The sequence below is a fragment of the Cebus imitator genome, unplaced genomic scaffold (assembly GCF_001604975.1).
Source record: "Cebus imitator isolate Cc_AM_T3 unplaced genomic scaffold, Cebus_imitator-1.0 Scaffold249, whole genome shotgun sequence".
Classification (NCBI taxonomy): domain Eukaryota; kingdom Metazoa; phylum Chordata; class Mammalia; order Primates; family Cebidae; genus Cebus; species Cebus imitator.
The window spans coordinates 2,161,185-2,181,442 of NW_016107564.1; positions in this window are offsets into that span (position 1 = coordinate 2,161,185).

A 20,258-nucleotide genomic window follows, 5' to 3' on the forward strand; every position below is an offset into this window, starting at 1 on the left:
ATTTCCACTCATAAAAGGCAAATTTTAACTCTTTTTAAGTGTTTACACTTTATCATGTTATTTGCCTTCTTATATCTAAATAGCACACTTACAGTGTTCATTTTTCAGCTTAACACATTGCTGGCCTCCTAAAATAACTGCATATTTTGTTTCAAACATACCCCATGCATGCACACACACAGTCAAACCAGTGTTCATTTTGTGAATAATCTATCACACTGATGATTATTTCCTGAGCATTTTTCTGTATATTTTATACCTCTATTAATAAAGTTTATTTTAAAAAGGAAAATGGAAAAGAAACAGTGCTTGCTTCAATATTAGGATAAGAGAGTGAGGAACATACGAAGAAATACAAAAACAGAATCCAAGAAGAGATTTTTCATGGTAACTAAATTCCAGTCTATAGGATGGTTTTAAAATCATTTTGTGTAATGTAATGCACATATAGAAAATGAATTTCATATTGATTCACACTATCAATAATTTCGAAACTTGTTGAGAAACAAAAATCTTTTCAAAGTAGGCACTCAACAGGTTTCTGTACATCTATGTTCATAGCAGCATTAATCACAACAGCCAAAAGGTGGAAGCAACCCAAGTGCTGCTGAATAAACTGAAAGGAGTATGTGCATACATATGAATGAATAAACAAAGGGAGTATATGCATACAATGGAAATTCAACCTTAAAAAGGAAGCCTTAAAAATTCTGATGCATGCTACAACATGGTGGAAGCTTGAAGACAGTATATACTAAGTGATATAAGCCAGTTGCAGAAGGATGAACGCTATATGATTGCATGAGGTACCTAGAGTGGTTAAATTCACAGAGAAAGTAGAATGTCGGTTGCCAGGGGCTGCAGGAAGTAGGGAATGAGGAGTTATTGTTTGGCATAGAATTTCACATTGAGATGAAAAAAAGTTCTGGAGATGGATGGTGTTGATGGTTGTGCAACAATGTGAATGTACTTATTGCACTAACAGCAGTCACCAAACTGTACACTTAATGGTTAAGATGGTAGATTTTATGTATGTTTTACCAGTTTTAAAAATAAAAGAAAATTGACAGTCCGTAAAAGGCTTTCTGTGTCTTCTGATGGATAATTGTGTTTCTCATTCTCTAAAACAACCACATTCCTGGCTTTTGCGTTTCAGTACAGTTTTGCCAAAGTGTGAATTCCAAAACAATGTAGTTTTTAAGCTTTTAATAAATAGAATCTAAGCTATATTTATCCAGGTGTGTGTCTGCTTTTGCTTAACATTATTTCCTATAAGACACATCCATGTTGTTTATAGTTGCAGTTCATTTTCATTGTTGGATAGTGTTTGAACGTATGGCTGTTACTGATATGCATTAGATTATGTCCATTTTTAGCTATTGTGAACAATGCTGCTGTAAACGTTCTTATATTTCCTAGTGTTCATACACATTAGTTTTAAGAGTATATTACCCAGGAGTGAATTGCTTGGGTCATAGAGTGCACCTACCTTCCACATACTCAATAATGCACTCTGTTCTCCAATATGGTGGGGCCAATTTGTGTAAGCTCTGATATTCCCCATCCTATCATACACTAGATTTAATCAGTTGATTTATTTTTGCCTATATTGTGGTAATTTTTATTTCCTGGGTTACAAATATGGTTGAGCATTTTTAAATGTGTTTATTGGCCATTTTAGATATCTTCTTTTGTAATGTGCCTGTTTGAAGTTCTTTACCTATTTTTCTTTTTTTTCTTACTGATTTGTAAGAGTTCCATTCTTCTTTTTTTTTATTGTACTTTAGGTTCTGGGGTACATGTGCAGAACATGCAGGATTGTTGCATAGGTACCTATGTGGCAGGTGGTTTGCTGTCTCCATTTCCCCATCACCTGTATCTGACATTTCTCCCCATGTTATCCCTCCCCAAACTCCCCACCCCCTGCTATCCCTCCCCAGCACCCCCCAACAGACTCAAGTATGTGATGTTCCTCTCCCTCTGTCCATGTATTCTCATTGTTCAGCACCCGCCTATGAGTGAGAACATGTGGTGTTTGATTTCTGTTCTTGTGTCAGTTTGCTGAGAATGACAGTTTCCAGATTCATCCATGTCCCTACCAAGGACATAAACTCATTTTTTATGGCTGCATGGTATTCCATGGTGTATATGTGCCACATTTCCCTTGTCCAGTCTCTCATCGATGGGCATTTGGTTTGGTTCCAGATCTTTGCTATTGTAAACAGTGCTGCAATGAACATATGTGTGCACATGTCTTTATAATACAAAGATTTATAATCCTTTGGGTATATACCCAGTAATGGGGTTGCTGTGTCAAATGGAATTTCTATTTCTAGATCTTTGAGGAATCACCACACTGTCTTCCATGATGGTTGAACTAATTTACACTCCCACCAACAGTGTAAAAATGTTCCTATTTCTTCACATCCTCTCCAGCATCTGTTGTTTCCAGATTTTTTAATGATTGCCATTCTAACTGGCATGAGATGGTATCTCAATGTGGTTTTGATTTGCATTTCTCTAATAACCAGTGATGAGCATTTTATCATATGTTTGTTGGCCTCATATATGTCTTCTTTTGAAAAGTGTCTGTTCATATCCTTCATGCACTTTAGAATGGGTTTGTTTATTTCTTTCTTGTAAATCTGTTTTAGTTCTTTGTAAACTCTGGATATTAGCCCTTTGTGAGATGGGTACAATGCAAAAATTTTTTCCCATTCTGTTGGTTGCTGGTTCACTCTAATGATTGTTTCTTTTGTTACACAGAAACTCTGGAGGTTAATTAGATCCCATTTGTCTATTTTAGTTTTTGTTGTCAATGCTTTTGGTGTTTTAGTCATGAAGTCTTTGTCTATGCCTATGTCCTGAATGGTTTTGCCTAGTTTTTCTTCTAGGGTGTTTGTAGTATGAGGTCTTATGGTTAAGTCCTTAATCCATCAAAGTTAATTTTAGTGTAAGTTATCAGGAAGGGGTCCAGTTTCTGCTTTCTGCACATTGCTAGCCAGTTTTCCCAACTACATTTATTGAACAGGGGATCCTTTCCCCATTGCTTGTTTTTGTCAGGTTTTTCAAAGATCAGATGATTTTAGATGTGTGACATTGCCTCTGAGGCCTCTGTTCTGTTCTGTTGGTTTATATCTCTGTTTTAGTACAAGCACCATGTTGTTTTGATTACTGTAGCCTTGTAGTATACTTTGAAGTCAGATAATGTGATGCCTCCAGCTTTGTTCTTTTTGCATAGGATTATTTTGGCTATGTGGGCTCTCTTTTGGTTATATATGAAGTTTAAAGTGGTTTTTTCCAGTTCAGTGAAGAAGGTCATTAGTAGCTTGATTGGGATAGCATTGAATCTATAAATAACTTTGGACAGTATGGCCATTTTCACAATATCTATAAATTACTTTGGGCAGTATGGCCATTTTTATTCTTCTTAACCATGAACATGGAATGTTTTTCCATCTGTTTGTGTCTTCTCTTATTTCCTTGAGCAGTGGTTTGTAGTTATCCTTGAAGAGGTCCTTTACATCCTTTGTAAGTTGTATTCCTGGTATTTTATTCTCTTTGTAGCAATTGTGAATGGGAATTCTCTCTCGATTTGGCTGTTAGTCTGTTATTGGTGTATAGGAATGCTTGTGATTTTTGCACATTGATTTTGTATCCTGAGACTTTGCTGAAATTGCTAATCAGTTTCAGGAGATTTTGGGCTGAGATGATGGGTTTTCTAAATATACAATCATGTTGTCTACAAATAGAGACAATTTGACTTCCTCCTTTCCTAATTGAATACCCTTTATTTATTTTTCTTGCCTGATTGCTCTGGCTAGAACTTCCAGTACTATACTGAATAGGAGTGGTAAGAGAGGCATCCTTGTCTAGTGCCAGATTTCAAAGGGAATGCTTCCAGTTTTTGCCCATTTAGTATGATATTGGCTGTGGGTTTGTTGTAAATAGCTTTTATTATTTTGAGATACGTTCCATTGATAACTAGTTTATTGACAGTTTTTAGCATAAAATGCTGTTGAATTTTGTCAAAGGCCTTCTCTGCATCTATTGAGATAATCATGTGGTTTTTGTCTTTGGTTCTGTTTATGTGGTGAATTACATTTATAGACTTGCATATGTTGAACCAGCCTTGCATCCCTGGGATGAAGCCTAATTTATCATGTTGGGTAAGCTTTTTGATGTGCTATTGCAATCGGTTTGCCAGTATTTTATTGAAGATTTTTGCATCTATGTTCATCGTGGATATTGGCCTGAAGTTTTTTGTTGTTGTTGTTGAGTCTATGCTGGGTTTTGGTATCACGATGATGTTGGTCTCATAAAATGATTTAGGAAGGATTCCCTTTTTTTGGATTGTTTGGAAGTTTCAGAAGGAGTGGTACCAGCTCCTTTTTGTATGTCTGGTAGAATTCGGCTGTGAACCCATCTGGACCTGGGCTTTTTTTGGTTGGTAGGCTATTAATTGCTGCTTCAACTTCAGCCCTTGTTATTGGCCTATTCAGGGTTTCGACTTCTTCCTGATTTAGACTTGGGAGGGTGTAAATGTCCAGGAATTTATCCATTTCTTCCAGGTTTACTGGTTTATGGGCATAGAATTCTTTCTAGTAATCTCTGATGCTAGTTTGCATTTCTATGGGATCGGTGGTGATATCCTCTTTACCGTTTTTTATTGCATCTATTTTATTCTTCTCTCTTTTCTTTCTTTTTTTTTTTTAATCTGGCTAGTGGTCTATCTATTTCATTGATCTTTTCAAAAAACCAGCTCCTGGATTTATTGACTTTTTGAAAGTTTTTTTGTGTCTCTATCTCCTTCAGTTCAGCTCTGATCTTAGTTATTTCTTGTCTTCTGCTAGCTTTTGAGTTTTTTTGATCTCGCTCCTCTAGCTCTTTCAATTTTGATGATAGGGTGTCAATTTTAGGTCTCTCCTCGCTTCTAATGTGGAGATTTATTGCTATAAATTTCCCTCTAGACACTGCTTTAAATGTGTCCCAGAGATCTGGTACATTGTATCTTTGTTCTCATTGATTTCAAAGAACATCTTTATTTCTGCCTTCATTTCATTGTTTATCAAGTCAACATTCAGGAGCCACTCTCAGTTTCCATTAAGTTGTGCGGTTCTTAGTTAGTTTCTTAATCTTGAGTTCTAATTTGATTGCACTGTGGTTTGAGAGACTGTTTGTTATGATTTCCATTCTTTTGCATTTGCTGAGGAGTGATTTACTTCCAATTATGCTGTCAATTTTAGAGTAGCTGTGATGTGGTGCTGAGAAGAATGTATATTCTGTGGATTTGGGGTGGGGAGTCCTGTAGATGTCTATTAGCTCTGCTTGGTCCAGAGCTGAGTTCAGGTCCTAGATATCCTTGTTAATTTTCTGTCTCGACCTGTCTAATATTGACAGTGGAGTGCTAAAGTCTCCCACTATTATTGTGTGGGAGCCTAAGTCTCTTTGTAGGTAGTTAAGAACTTGCTTTATGTATCTGAGTGCTCTTGTATTGGGTGTGTATATATTTAGGATTGTTAGCTCTCCTTGATGCATTGTTCCTTTTACCATTATGTAATGCCTTTCTTTGTCTCTTTTGATATTTGTTGGTTTAAAGTCCATTTTATCTGAGACTTGGACTGCAACTCCTGCTTTTGTTTTGCTCTCCATTTGCTTGGTAAATCTTCCTCCATCCCTTTATTTTGAGCCTATGTATGTCCTTGCACATGAGATGCGTTTCCTGAATACAGCACACTGATGGGTCCTGACTTTTTATCCAATTTGCCAATCTGTGTCTTTTGATTGGGGCATTTAGACCATTTACATTTAAGGTTAATATTGTTATGTGTGAATTTGATCCTGCCATTTTGATGCTAGCTCGTTGTTTTCCCCGTTAGTTGATGCAGTTTCTTCATTGTGTCGATGGTCTTTACCACTTGGTAGATTTTTGGTGTGGCTGGTACTGGTTGTTCCTTTCCACGTTTAGTGCTTCTTTCAGGAGCTCTTGTAAAGCAGGCCTGGTGGTGATGAAATCTCTGAGCAATTGCATGTTAGTAAAGGATTTTATTTCTCCTTCCCTTATGAAGCTTAGTTTGGCTGGTTGTGAAACTCTAGGTTGAAATTTCTTTCCTTTAAGAATGTTGAATATCAGCACCCACTCTCTTCTGGCTTATAGGGTTTCTGCTGAAAGAGCCACTGTGAGTCTGATGGGCTACCCTTTGTGGGTAACCTGACCTTTTTCTCTGGCTGCCCTTAGCATTTTTTCCTTCATTTCAACCCTGGTGAATCTGACAATTATGTGCCTTGGGGTTGCTCTTCTTGAGGAATACGCTTGTGGTGGTCTCTGTATTTCCTGGACTTGAATGTTGGCCTGCCTTGCTGGGTTTGGGAAGTTCTCCTGGAGAATATCCTGAAGAGTGTTTTCCAGCTTGGATTCATTCTCCCCATCACATTCAGGTACACCTATCAAACATAGCTTAGGTCTTTTGACATAATCCCATATTTCTCGGGGGCTTTGTTCATTTCTTTTCACTCTTTTTTCTCTAATCCTGCCTTCTCATTTTATTTCATTGAGTTGATCTTCAGTCTCTGATATCCCTTCTTGCACTTGGTTGATTCAGCTATTGAAACTTGTGTATGCTTTGTGAAGTTCTTGTGCTGTGTTTTTCAGCTCCATCAAGTCATTTATGTTCTTCTCTAAGCTGGTTATTCTAGTTAGCATTTTTCAAGGTTCTTAGTTTCTTTGCATTGGGTTAGGACATGTTCTTTTAGTTCAGAGAAGTTTGTTATTACCTACCTCCTGAAGCCTTTTTCTGTCAATTCATCAAACTCATTCTACATCCAGCTTCGTTCCCTTGCTAGTAAGGAGTTGTGATCCCTTGGAGGAGGAGAGACATTCTGGTTTTTGGTGTTTTCATCCTTTTTGCACTTGTGTCTTCCCATCTTTGTGGATTTATCTACCTGTGGTCTTTGTAGTTGGTGACTTTCGGCTGGGGTCTCATGTCCTTTTTGTTGATGTTGAAGCTATTTCTTTCTGGTTTTTTTTGTTGTTGCTTGTTTGTTTGTTTGTTTGTTTTAGACAGAGTCTTGCTCTGTCCCTAGGTGCCAGACTGGAGTGCAGTGGTGCAATTTCAGCTCACTGCAACCTCTGCCTCCCAGGGTTCAAGCAATTCTCCTCCCTCAGCTTCCTGAGTAGCTGTTACCCACAAGTGTGCACCACCAAGCCCAGCTAATATTTTTTTTTATTTTATTTTAGTAGAGATGGGGTTTCACTGTGTTGGACAGGATGGTCTTGATTTCTTGACCTTGTGGTCCACCCACCTCAGCCTCCCAAAGTGCTGGGATTACAGGCATCATCCACCACACTCAGCCTGTTTTTTAGTTTTCCTTCTAACAGTCAGGCATCTCTGTTGCAGGACTGCTGGAGGTTCACTCCAGACCCTGCTTGCCTGGGAATCACCCGTGGGGGCTGGAGAACAGTAAGGGTTGCTGCCAGTTTCTTCTTCTGTTATATTTGTCCCAGAAGGGTATCTGCCAGATGTCAGCTAGAGCTCTCTTGTATGAGGTGCCTCTTGGGATATATGGGGATCGGGGAGCTGCTTGAGGAGACAGTCTGTCCCTGATCAGAGCTCAAGTGCTGTGCTGGGAGCTCTGTTGTCTTGTTTATGGTAGCTATATAATGTCTTGAAACTAGATATACAGATTCCTTTATTTTTATCTTTTTTTTTTTCAAAATTGTTTCAGCTGTTCTAGTTCTTGTCTTTTCAAATGCATTTTAGAATAATCTTTTCGGTGTCTACAAAATATCTTGCAGGGATTTTGAGAGGAATTGTGCGATACTTGTATATCAGTTTGTGGAGACCTGACATTTTACTATGTTGTCATCTACTCCGTGAACACAATGTGCCTCTCCATATATTTAGATCTTCTAAATAAATAAATAAAAAGCAGGAGTTGCAATTCTCGCAACTAATAATATAGACTTTAAAGCAACAAAGATCAAAAGAGGCAAAGAAGGACACTACATAATGGTAAAAGGATCAATGCAACAAGAAGAGATAACGATCTTAAATATACATGCACCCAATACAGGAGCACCCAGATACATAAGACTTATAAAGAGACTTAGACTCCCCCACAATAATAGTGGGAGACTTCAGCATCAATATTAGACAGATCAACGAGACAGAAAATTAACAAGGATATCCAGGACTTGAACTCAGATCCAGAACAACTAAACTTAATAAACATTTATAGAACTCTTCACTTCAAATACACAAAATATACACTCTTATTAGATCTTCTTTGATTTCCTGCATCAGCATTTTGCACCAATCTAATAGCTTTTAGCATACAAGTCCTGCACATGTTGTCTTAAATTTAATACAAATATTTTTTTTGTATGAATGTTTGTAAAGTATTGTACTTTTTATTTTAGTATTCATGTGTCAGTTGCTAGTATATAGAAATGAAGTTGATCATTGTATGTTTATCTGTGTTCACCTCTGTATCTTTACCTGTATGTTACCTTTGTATGTTTACTGTGGTACCCTGTAGTTTTGCTGAACTTGCTTATAAGTTCTAGAGATTGTTTTGTTGATTCTCTCAGAATTTTTTACATGACAGTTATGTCATCTGCAAATGAAACAGTTTAATTTCTTTCTTCTGATCTGTATGTCTTTTATTTTATTTCTTGCCTCATTGCACTGACTAAAACTTACAGCGTTATGCTGCATGAGTGATGAGTGTGAACATTCTTGCCTTGTTTTTGATCCTAGAGGAAAACTACTCTATTGTCTTTCACCATTAAACATAACTTCAGGTTTTTTTCTAGATGCTCTTTATCAGGTTGAGGAAGTTTCCCTCTATTCCTATTTTTCTGAGAGGTTTTTATTATTAATCTGTGTGGAACTTTGTCAACTGCTTTTTCTGCAACAGTTTATATGATCCTGTGATTTTCCTCTGTAGACAATTAATATGGGGATTATTTGATTAATTTTTGAATATCCAAACAACATTATATCTCTGGAAGGAATCTTACTTGGTCATGGTATATAATTTATTTTATATATTGCTGAATTATCTGTAATATTTTGTTCACAATTTTTACATCTATAATCCTGAGGGATATTGGTCTGCTGTTTTCTTTTTGCACGGTGTTTTTCTGGTTTTAATATCACGGTAATAGTAGCTTCAGAAGTTGAATTGAGAATGTTCCCTCCTCTTCTATTTTCTGAAAGATATTATGTAGAATTTATGTAACTTCTTTCAACATTTGGTATAATTTTCCAGGGAAACTTTCTAGACATGGAGATTTCTTTGGGCATGAGGAGTTTCAAATTACAAATTTAATCTCTTCAATAATTAGAAGGCTGTTCAATTATTTATTTCATCTTGGGCAAGTTGTGGTTATTTGTATTTTGAGGAGGTCGTCCCTTGAGGCTGTGATTTTTGCATAGATAGAATTGGTCAAACTGTTTTCTTGTTATTCTTTTGACGTCTTCAGGGTATGTAGTGGCATCCCCTTTTTCATTCCTGATATTGGTAATTTCTTCCTTCTTTTTTGCTCTGTCACCCTTGATAGAGATTTGTCAATTTTATTGTTCCTTTAAAGAATTAGCTTTTTGCTCCATCGATTTTTCTCTGTTGTTTTTGTGTTTTCTATTTAATTAATTTCTATTTTAATATTTATTTCCTCCCTTATTCTTGCTTTGAGTGTATTTTATTTCTCTCAATTCATGAGGTGAGAGCTTAGATTATTGATTTGAGGCTTTTCCTCTTTTCTAGTGAATGAATTTAGTGCTATAAAGTTCCCTCTCAGGACTGCTTTAGCTGCAGTCCAGAAATTTTGACATGTTGTAAATCATTTTCATTTGGTTTAATTTTTGTTTTGTTTTTTAATTCCCTTCAGACTTTTTCTTTGTTCCATGGATCATTTGATTGCTTAGTTTCCAAGTGTTTGAAGATTGTCTTGTTATTTTTCTGCTATTGATTTTTAGGTTGATTCAATGGTAAATAGAAAACACACTGTAATATTTTCTGTCTTTCCAATTTGTTAAGGTTTGTTTTATAGCCCAGGGTATGACCTATCTTAGTATATGTTCTGTTTGCACTAGTCAGCTCTATTTTAAGGATATCAAAAACAAGCATCAACACTCAAGACTCCCTTGCATGGTTCTTGGCTCTTGGCTTGTGGCAGGTTATGTCTACTTCTGGGCCCACCTGGCTCAGAGCTTGCCTTTTATCTGCATTGTTTCAGTGTCTCAAGAGCCAGCATTTTCAGTCTGTTGTTTTTCTGCAATTTTGTTTTACTATGAGTCAGCCTACAACCTCACTGAACTGGCTGTAGGCACTGTCTTGGGTATCTGCCTAAGCATCATGTATTGTTTAGATAATTCCATTTACAAAGTCGCATAGACTTTAAGTACTCTGCTCCAAGCCCATTATTCTCCATAATTTCTGTTATTTTTAGTTCATGATTTGTACTCTTTTTACTCCTTTATCACTATTCAGTGATAGTGAACACCAATGTAATCTCCACCCAAGTCAAAAAATAAAATATTGCCAGCACCCTTGCCTTACTCCTCCTTTTCAAACATAACTATTACCCTAACTTCTAAAAGCAAAAGTGTAATTTTGAATATCATACAAATGAAATCATATAGGATGTTCATTTTCTTTCTGAATCCTTTCAGTGTTGTTTGTGAGAATCATATGTAGCTGTGTTCTGTTCATTTCCTTTGTAATAGTATTCCATTGTAAGAAAAAAAAACCCATATATCTATCTGTTCTTTTGCTGATAGGCATTTGGTTTGTATCCAGTCCGGAGCTATGATGAATAAGGCTGCTATGAACATTCTTGTACAGGTCTTGGTACACAAATACACATATTTCTGTCAGGAATATACTTAGAAATAGGAGTTTTAGGGTAATGGGTGTTGCTTACATGCAACCTAAGTTGTTACGCTATTTTCCAAAGTCATTGTGCCAATTAATATTCCTACTAGCTGGGTACACAGTTCCCATTGCTTTACAATTCCACCAAGAATTAATGCGTCAATCCTTTAAATTTTAGTCCTTCTGATAAGCATACAGTGGTAATTTATTTTGATTTAATTTTATATATCCCTAATGCCTAATGACAAACACCTTATTAGCCATTTTGATCTTTTTTTTTGTAGATGCCCTTTTTAAAAAATGTCTGTTGGTCTTTTTGTTATTGTTGAGTAGAAATTCTTTATGTATTCGAGCTCAAGCCTTCTTTATATACATAAATTGCAAATGCTTTCTCCCATCTGTGGCTAGGCATTTCATAATTATTGTTGTGTATAAAAGTAGTTAATTTTAATGTATTCCAATTTATCATACTTTTTAATTGTTGTATCATTTTGTGACCTAGTTAAGAAAATTTTAACTCTTCATATATCATAAAGATATCAGCCTATATAGCATTCTGAAAGCTTCACTCTTAACTCTTCCATTTATCTCACCAATTCACCTGAACATCTTTTATATGGTGCAAGGTAGTAGTAAAGTTTTTTTTTAATCTAGTGAATATCCAGCTGAATTACCATGCATATTTTGAAAAGCCACTTCCCATTATTCTGAATGTCACCTTTGTCATAAATCAAATGCCTATATGTGCGTGGGATAGTTTTTGAGAGCTGAAATGCATTTCATTGGTCTGTTTGTATAATCTTGTACCTTACTATAAGCAATTACTGTAGATTTATAGCAAGTCTTGATATCCCTCAGAATAAGTTATTTTTAACGTCTTTATTTTTTAATGTCGTAATAAAAACCAATCAGCTTATTTCAGAAGTAATCTTCTTAAGATATTGGAGAAATTGAATTACATCTATAGATTTGGAAAAAATTGACTTGTTGGAATTATTGTCCACCAATCCACGAAGTTGATATCTCTCTCAGTATTCAAAAGCTCTTTAATTTCTCTCAGTAATATTTTACACTTTTCTGTGAAGTCTGCATATCTTTTATTAAAGTCTAGATTAATTTTTATTTTATGCTATTATGATGATATCTTTGTTTAAATTTTGTATTCTATCTTTTATTAATATATAAAAGTTTTATGGAATTTTGTTTATTGATTTATCATATCCAGCAACTCTGCTAAGCTCACTTATTAATTTTGACAATTTACCTGTATATTCTTCAGATTATATAAAATCATATCATCTGTGCTAATAAGTTTTACTATTTTCTTTAAACTTAAAAAAAATTTATTTCTTACTTTATTGTATTAGTTAAGACTACCTGTAAATAGTAAATAACAGTAATGAAAGTAGGTATCCTTATCTCATTTCTGATCTCAGACTGTCTTAGTCTATTTTGCATTCCTATAACAGAATACCAGAGGCTAGGTAATTTATGAAGAAAATTGGCTTGTTTGTTTATTTATCCCATGATTTTGCAGGCTGGGAATTTCAAGAGTATAGCCTTGCATCTGGCCTGCGTTTAGTGAAGGCCACTTGCTGGGTCATAGCATAGTAGAGAGGCAGAAAAATGAACAGTTCTGTGCAAAGAGATCACATAGTAAGAAAAGAAGCAAAAAAAGAGTCTGGGAAGCTGAACTCCTTTTTATAACAACCCACTCTCAAGGTAACTAATCCAGTTCCACAAGAGTGAGAACTCACTCACTCCCGAGGGAGGGCGTAACCTATTTATGAGGGATCTACCTGCGTGATTCAAACACCTTCCAGTAGGCCCCACTTCTCAATACCACCACATTGAGGATCAGATTTCAACATGAGTTTTGTCAGGGACAAACCATATTCAAACCATAGCAGAAAAGAAAAGCTTTCAACATTTTTTATTATTAAGTCTATGACTGCTATATACTCTTTTATTTGTAGATACTCTATCTAATTAAAGTAATAGTTTTCTTCCATTTCCAATATACTGCATGCATTTTTACTAAATGGACCTTGAGAGCTTGTTTGGCAGTTCTAACAGAGGAGCACAGCTAGTCATACACCCCTGACCGAAGACCAGTCCCCTTCTATCAGGGATGGTAGTCCTCTTTGACCCAGTGTGCAGCTTTGGGAGGGACGCATATGGAGGGGTGAGGGAGGAAGGGGACACCTGCCTAGCCCAGCCAGATCAGCCAAATCAACCCTGGCAATCAATGGAGTGACGGATGTCGCAGCCAGATTGCCCTCACAACCACATTTTTATTAAATGGATGTCCAATTTTATCAAATGATTTTGCTATACCTATTGAGGTGATTATATTATTTCCCCCTTTGTTCTGTTAATATGTTGCATCACATTGATTGACTTTAGAATAGAAAGTCCAATGTGGTTTTGACTTGCATTTCTCTCATGACCAGTTATGATGAGCATTTTTTTCATATAGAATGGTGATCATTAAAATATCTGGAGACAAAAGATGTTGGAGAGGATGTGGAGAAATAGGAACACTTTTACACTATTTGTGGGAGTGTAATTAGTTCAACAATTGTGGAAGACAGTGTGGCGATTCCCCAAGGATCAAGAAATAGAAATACCATTTGACCCAGCAATCCCATTACTGGGTATATAACCAAAGTATTATAAATCATTCTGTTATAAAGACACATGCACATGTATGTTCACTGTGGCACTGTTTACAATAACAAAGACCAGGAACCAACCCAAATGCCCATTAATGATAGATTGGATAAAGAAAATGTGGACATATACACCATGGAATATTATGCAGTCATAAAAAAGGATGAGTTCATGTCCTCTGCAGGGATATGGATGAATCTGGAAACCATCATTCTCAGCAAACTGACATAAGAATAGAAACCCAAATGCAGTATGTTCTCACTCATAAGTGGGTGTTGAACAATGAGAACACATGGACACAGCGAGGGGAACATCACACACTGGGACCTGTTGGGGGGTGAGAGCTAAGGGAGGGATAGCAGGGGTGGGGGAATTGGGGAGGGATAACACTAGGAGAAATACTTAATGTAGGTGATGGGGGGATGGACACAGCAAACCACCATGGCGTGTGTATACCTATATAACAATCCTGCATGGTCTGCACATGTATCCCAGAACTTAAAGTATAATTAAAAAAGCAAAAAGAATAGAAAGTCCATTCAAGGCCAGGCACATGGCTCACGTCTGTAATCCCAACACTTTGGGAGGCTGAGGTGGGCGGATCATGAGATCGAGACCATCCTGGCCAATGTGATGAAACCCTGCCTCTACTAAAAATACAAAAAGTAGCTGGGCATGGTGACATATGCCTGGAGTCCAAGGTATGCACACCTGGCTAATTTTTGTATTTTTTGGTAGAGACTAGGTTTTGCCATGTTGGCCAGGAGGCTGAAGCAGGAGAATCACTTGAACCCAGCAGGCAAATGTAGTGAGCCAAGATCGCGCCACTGCACTCCAACCTGGCAACAGAGCAAGACTCGGACTCAAAACAAAAACAAAAACAAAACAAAACACAAAAACACAAATATACACAACAGCCTAGGCCTGCACAGGGTCAAGATCATCAATATCACTGTTTTCCACCTTCCACAACTTGTTCCACTGGAAGGTCTTTGGGGCAATAACATGCATGGAGCTGTCATCGCCTGTGGTAATGAGGCCTTTTTCTGGAATTCCTTCTGAAGGACTTGCTTTATAGTTAACTTTTTAAAATACATAAGGAGAAGGAGTACATTCTAAAATAATGATAGCAAATACACAAACCAGTAACAGAGCCAATTTTTTTTATCAAGTGTTATGTAAGGCACGTAATTATATATGCTATACTTCTATACAGCTGGCAGTGCAATAGGTTTGCACCAGCATCATCACATATGTGAGTAATGTGTTATACTAGGATGTTAAGACAGCTATTACACCACTAGGCTATATAAATTTTTCATCTGTGTTATAATCATACGAGACCACTGTTGTACAGAAAATCTGTCATTGACCAAAATGTCATTATGCCATACATAACTCTACCTCCCTTCCATTGCAACCACCCTGGTTCAGGTGGCATTACATTTCATCTGAATTACTGCTGCAGCTTCCTCAATACTGCTCCTGTGCACACCCCATCCCATCCAAACACCAACTGCATAAGGCAGCAAGAGAACTTTTAAAATTGTGTAATTTCCATTTTTGAATTCTTGCAATAACTTCCCACTGTTCTTAAAATAAAACCCACACTTAATTATTTCATGTTGTACAAGAAAGTTCCTGAAAAAAAAAAAAAAAAAAAAAAAGAATAGAAAGTTCATTTTAAATGGCTGGAATTAGCTCAACATGGATGTTACGCATTATTTGCTTTAATATATTAAATGATTATGTCATGATTTCTGCTCAAGATTATACTGGCCTTTGAAAAACTATTATCTGAAGGAAAAGATAAGATTGGCATAAGTTTTTCTTTAAATAATTGTTGGAATTCACTGGTTAAAATTTCTGGATCTGGATTTTTCTTTGTAAGGAGACATTTAATTATAGATTCATTTATTTATTTATTTATTTTTATTTTTATTTATTTATTTTTTTTGAGACAAAGTCTCACTCTGTTGCCCAGGCTGGAGTGCAGTGGCACGATCTCGACTCACTGCAGCTGCTGCCTCTTGAATTCAAGTGATTCTCTCACCTCAGCCTACCAAATAGCTGGGACTACAGGTGCCCACCACCACACCTGGCTAATTTTTGTATTTTTTGGTAGAGACTAGGTTTTGCCATGTTGGCCAGGCTGGTCTTGAACTCCTCATCTCAAGTGATCCACCCACCTCGGCCTCCAAAAGTGCTGGGATTACCGGTGTGAGCCACTGCACCCAGCCTGACTTTAATAAATATACAACAATCCACCTTTTCTAAGCTTTATTGTGTAACTTTTTAGTTATATTTTTAGTAGTTTACTTCATCAAAATTTTCAAATTTACTTGAATAAATAGTCTTTCCATAGTTTTTAAAAAGGTTGATATAGGATATAAAGTTTTGTTCCCCTTTTCATTTCTGATTATGGTTATTTCTGTTTTTTTCTTTCCCTTAGTTTTGGACAGAATCATATCTCCCACAAAATGTAAATAATGAAGCCCTAACCCCCAATGTGGCTGTATTTGGTGATTAGGGCCTTTAAGGAGGTAACTAAGGTTAAATGTGACATAAGGGTAAGATTCTAATCCAATGGAATTAGTGTCCTTACAAGCAGAGGAAGAGACACCAGAGCGCCCTCTTTCTCTCTCTTTGTGCATTTGCACAGAGAAAAGGCTGCATATCTTTTATTAGATTCTAGATTTTATTCTATTTTATGCTACTATAATGATATCTTTGTTTAAATTTTATTTCTTAATCTTTGTTAATCTAATATAAATGTTTTATGGAATTTTGTTTATTGACCCAGTATCCAGCAACTTTGCTAAACTCTCTTATTAATATGTGAGGACAGAGAGAAGGCATCATTGACAAGCCAAGGAGAGACGTTTTCTCAGGAACCAACCCTACTTACACTTTGATCTTGGACTTCCAGCCACCAGAACTGTGAGAAAATAAATTTCTTTCAGTTAAACCACCCAGTCCATGATATTTTATTTTGGGAGACTGAGCAGATTAATACACTTCTATTTTTCTCAGTCTAACCTGAAGTTTATTAATTTTATTAATTTTTTCAGATACCCAACTTTTTTTTCTTTTTTTTAATTGCATTTTAGGTTTTGGGGTGCATGTGAAGAACATGCAAGATTGATGCATAGGTACACACATGGCAGTATGATTTGCTGCCTTCCTCCCCTTCACCTATATCTGGCATTTCTCCCCATGTTATCTCTCCTCAACTCCCCACTCCTCCATCCCTCCCCCATTTCCCCCCAACAGAACCCAGTGTGTAGTGCCCACCTCCCTGTGTCCATGTGTTCTCATTGTTCAACACCCACCTATGAGTGAGAACATGTGGTGTTTGATTTTCTGCTCTTGTGTCACTTTGCTGAGAATGATTGTTTCCAGGTTCAGCCATGTCCCTACAAAGGACACGAACTCATCATTTTTGATGGCTGCATAATATTCCATGGTGTATATGTACCACATTTTCCCTGTCCAGTCTATCATCGATGGGCATTTGGGTTGGTTCCAGGTCTTTGCTATTGTAAACAGTGCTGCAATGAAGATTCGTGTTCACGTGTCCTTATAGTAGAACGATTTATAATCCTTTGGATATGTACCCAGTAATGGGATTGCTGGGTCAATTGGAATTTCTATTTCTAGGTCCTTAAGGAATCTTCACACTGTCTTCCACAATGGTCGAACTAATTTACACTCCCACCAATAGTGTAAAAGTGTTCCTATTTCTCAATATCCTCTCCAGCATTTGTTGTCTCCAGATTTTTTAAAGATCACCATTCTAACTGGTGTGAGACAGTATCTCAATGTAGTTTTGATTTGCATTTCTCTAATGACCAGTGATGATGAGCATTTTTTCATGTTTGTTGGCCTCATGTATGTCTTATTTTGTAAAGTGTCTGTTCATCTCCTTTGCCCACTTTTGAATGGGCTTGTTTGTTTTTTTCTTTTAGATCTGTTTTAGTTCTTTGTAAATTCTGGATATCAGCCCTTTGTCAGATGGGTAGACTGCAAAAATTTTTTCCCATTCTGTTGGTTGCCGATTCACTCTAAGGACTGTTCCTTTTGCCGTGCAGAAGCTGTGGAGTTTGATTAGGTCCCATTTGTCTGTTTTGGCTTTACCAACTTTTTTCTTTAAGCCTCTCTACAATATCCTTGTTTTCTAAATCACAAATTTCTGTTTTTATCTTTATTTTTTTTCTATCTTAGAATTTCTTCAATTTATTTCACTTTTATTTACCTAACTTTTAGAGACGGATGCTTTGCTCACTGATTTTGAGTCTCCTGTCTTTTCTACTCTATGAACTTAAGGCTATAAATTTCCCTTTTAAGCATGACTTTAATGTAGTCTACTTTAGTTTTAATTCGTATTATATTCAGTGTTATTCAGGTAAAACATCCTCTAATTTCCACTGTGCTTTTTTTCTTTGATTATTTTTAGAATATATTTTATTTAGAGGTAAAATTCATAATTTTATATGGGAACCATAATCATTAGCTTTTTATTATTGATTTCTAGTTTAATTGTAGTGGGGTCAAAGAATACACTTCATTTGATTTCCTTTTTTAAAACTTCTTGAGACTTCTATGGCTTAGCACCTGGTCCAAGTATATAAATGTTTTGTTTTATTTGAAAACAACGTATGTTTTTTGCAGTTGTTGAATAAATATTTTAAACTTGTCTGTTAGACTAACTTTGTTAATCATGGCATTGAAATATTCCACATATTAACTATTTTTTGACTATTTCTTTCAGAATTATTTGATTAATCTTATACTTTTCAGTTTTCTGCCAAAATTCTCAATCTTCTATTTTTTTCTTAAACATATTTAGTTCCATGAAAATCCATGTCTAATAATGACATTATCTGAATACCTATGGGAATCCATTTTCTGTTGCTTCTCTTGATATTTTGGAATTTTCTGTCATGTTTTTCTGTTTCCTTGTATGTCTGATTATTTTCTAATTAAGATCAGATATTGCTACGGATTGAATGTTTTTTGTGCCCCCGACATTTATATGTTGAAAAGCTAACCCTCAAGCTGATGGTATTAGAAGGTAGGGCTATCAAAAGGGTTGCTTTGCTTCTGGAATCAGCAGACAACCATGGAGAAAAAGTAGCCTCAATGCCAGCCCAGTTATTTGAATTTCCTAGATCTTGACCTTGTAATTTTTTTTTTTTTTTTGAGATAGGATCTTGTTCTGTTGTCCAGGCTGGAGTTTAGTGGCATGATCTCGGCTCACTGGAACCTCTGTCTCCTGGACTCAAGCAATTCTGGTGCCTAAGACTGCAGAGTAGCTGGAATTACAGGTATGCACCACCATGCCTGGCTAATTTTTGTATTTTTAGTATAGTCAGGATTTTGCCATGTCGGCCAGGCTGGTCTCGAACTCCTGGACTAAAGTGATCCACCCTCCTTGGCTTCCCAAACTGCTGGGATTACAAGCATGAGCCACTGCGCCCGACCTCTCGTAATTCCTTACAACTTATTGCTTACTAGCTTTTCAAAAATTAAAAGCAAATTAAAAAAATATATATTCTGTCTGTTATTCCCAATCTGTTAAGTTATTCTTAGTAAGAGGGTTGATGCAAATTACCAGAATTAGTTTGTACTTTTTAACCAAAGGCTCATGTCTGTTCAGTTACTCAGCTATTATCTTTTCAAATAGTGTCTTTTGGCAGTTTTCTCTGTTTTGTTGTTAGGATTTCCAATAACACGTGCATGAGCTTACCAGTCATGTCTCTTATTTCAACCTTTCTGTTTCTTGATGTCCCCCTGCTGCATTCTATATGTGTTTTTCAGTACTATCTTCTAATTCACCAATTATATCTTTGGGTCTTATATTTATTCCTTCTATAAATACTTTGAAATTTTTGCTAATTATATTTTCTCTCTTTCAGAATTTCTTCTGGGTCATTAAAAAATATCCTTGTTTAAGTTAGATTGCTAATAGATATCATTGATATAATGTAATAAAAGTGGCATTTTACCCCTGTGGTTTTCTTACTTAAAACATATTACCCCTTGTTCTAATCACACACAAAAATATCAGACAAATTACAACTGGGGGATGGTCTACAAAATAGTTGACAAGTATTCCTCAAAACTGTCAAGGTCAGGAAAAAAATGGAAAGTCTGAAAAGCAATGAAGAGGCGACTAGGAAAAGATAAATAATAAATATAATACGGTATCATGGATAGAATTTTGAAACAGAAAAAAGACATTAGGGAAAATTGAGGACTATTTGAATAAGTATGGTCTTTAGATAATAATGATGTATTATATTAATGTTGGTTCTTTAATTGTAACAAAGGTACTAATATGGTTTGGCTGTGTTCCCATTCAAATCCTGAATTGTAGCTCCCGTAATTCCCACATGTCATAGGAGGAACCTGATGGGAGATAATTGAATCATGGGGGTGGATCTTTCCCCTGCTGTTCTCATGATAGTGAATAAGTCTCACGAGATCTAATGGTTTTACAAAGGGGAGTTCCCCTACACAAGCTCTCTCCTGACTGCCACCATGTAAGATGTGACTTTTCTCTTGGATTGTCTTCCACTATGATTGTGAGGCCTCCCCAGCCACATGAAACTGTCAGTCGACTAAACCTTTTTCTTTTTCTTTTCTTTTTTTGAGATGGAACATGGCTCTTGTTGCCCAGGCTGGAGTACAATGGCGTGATCTCG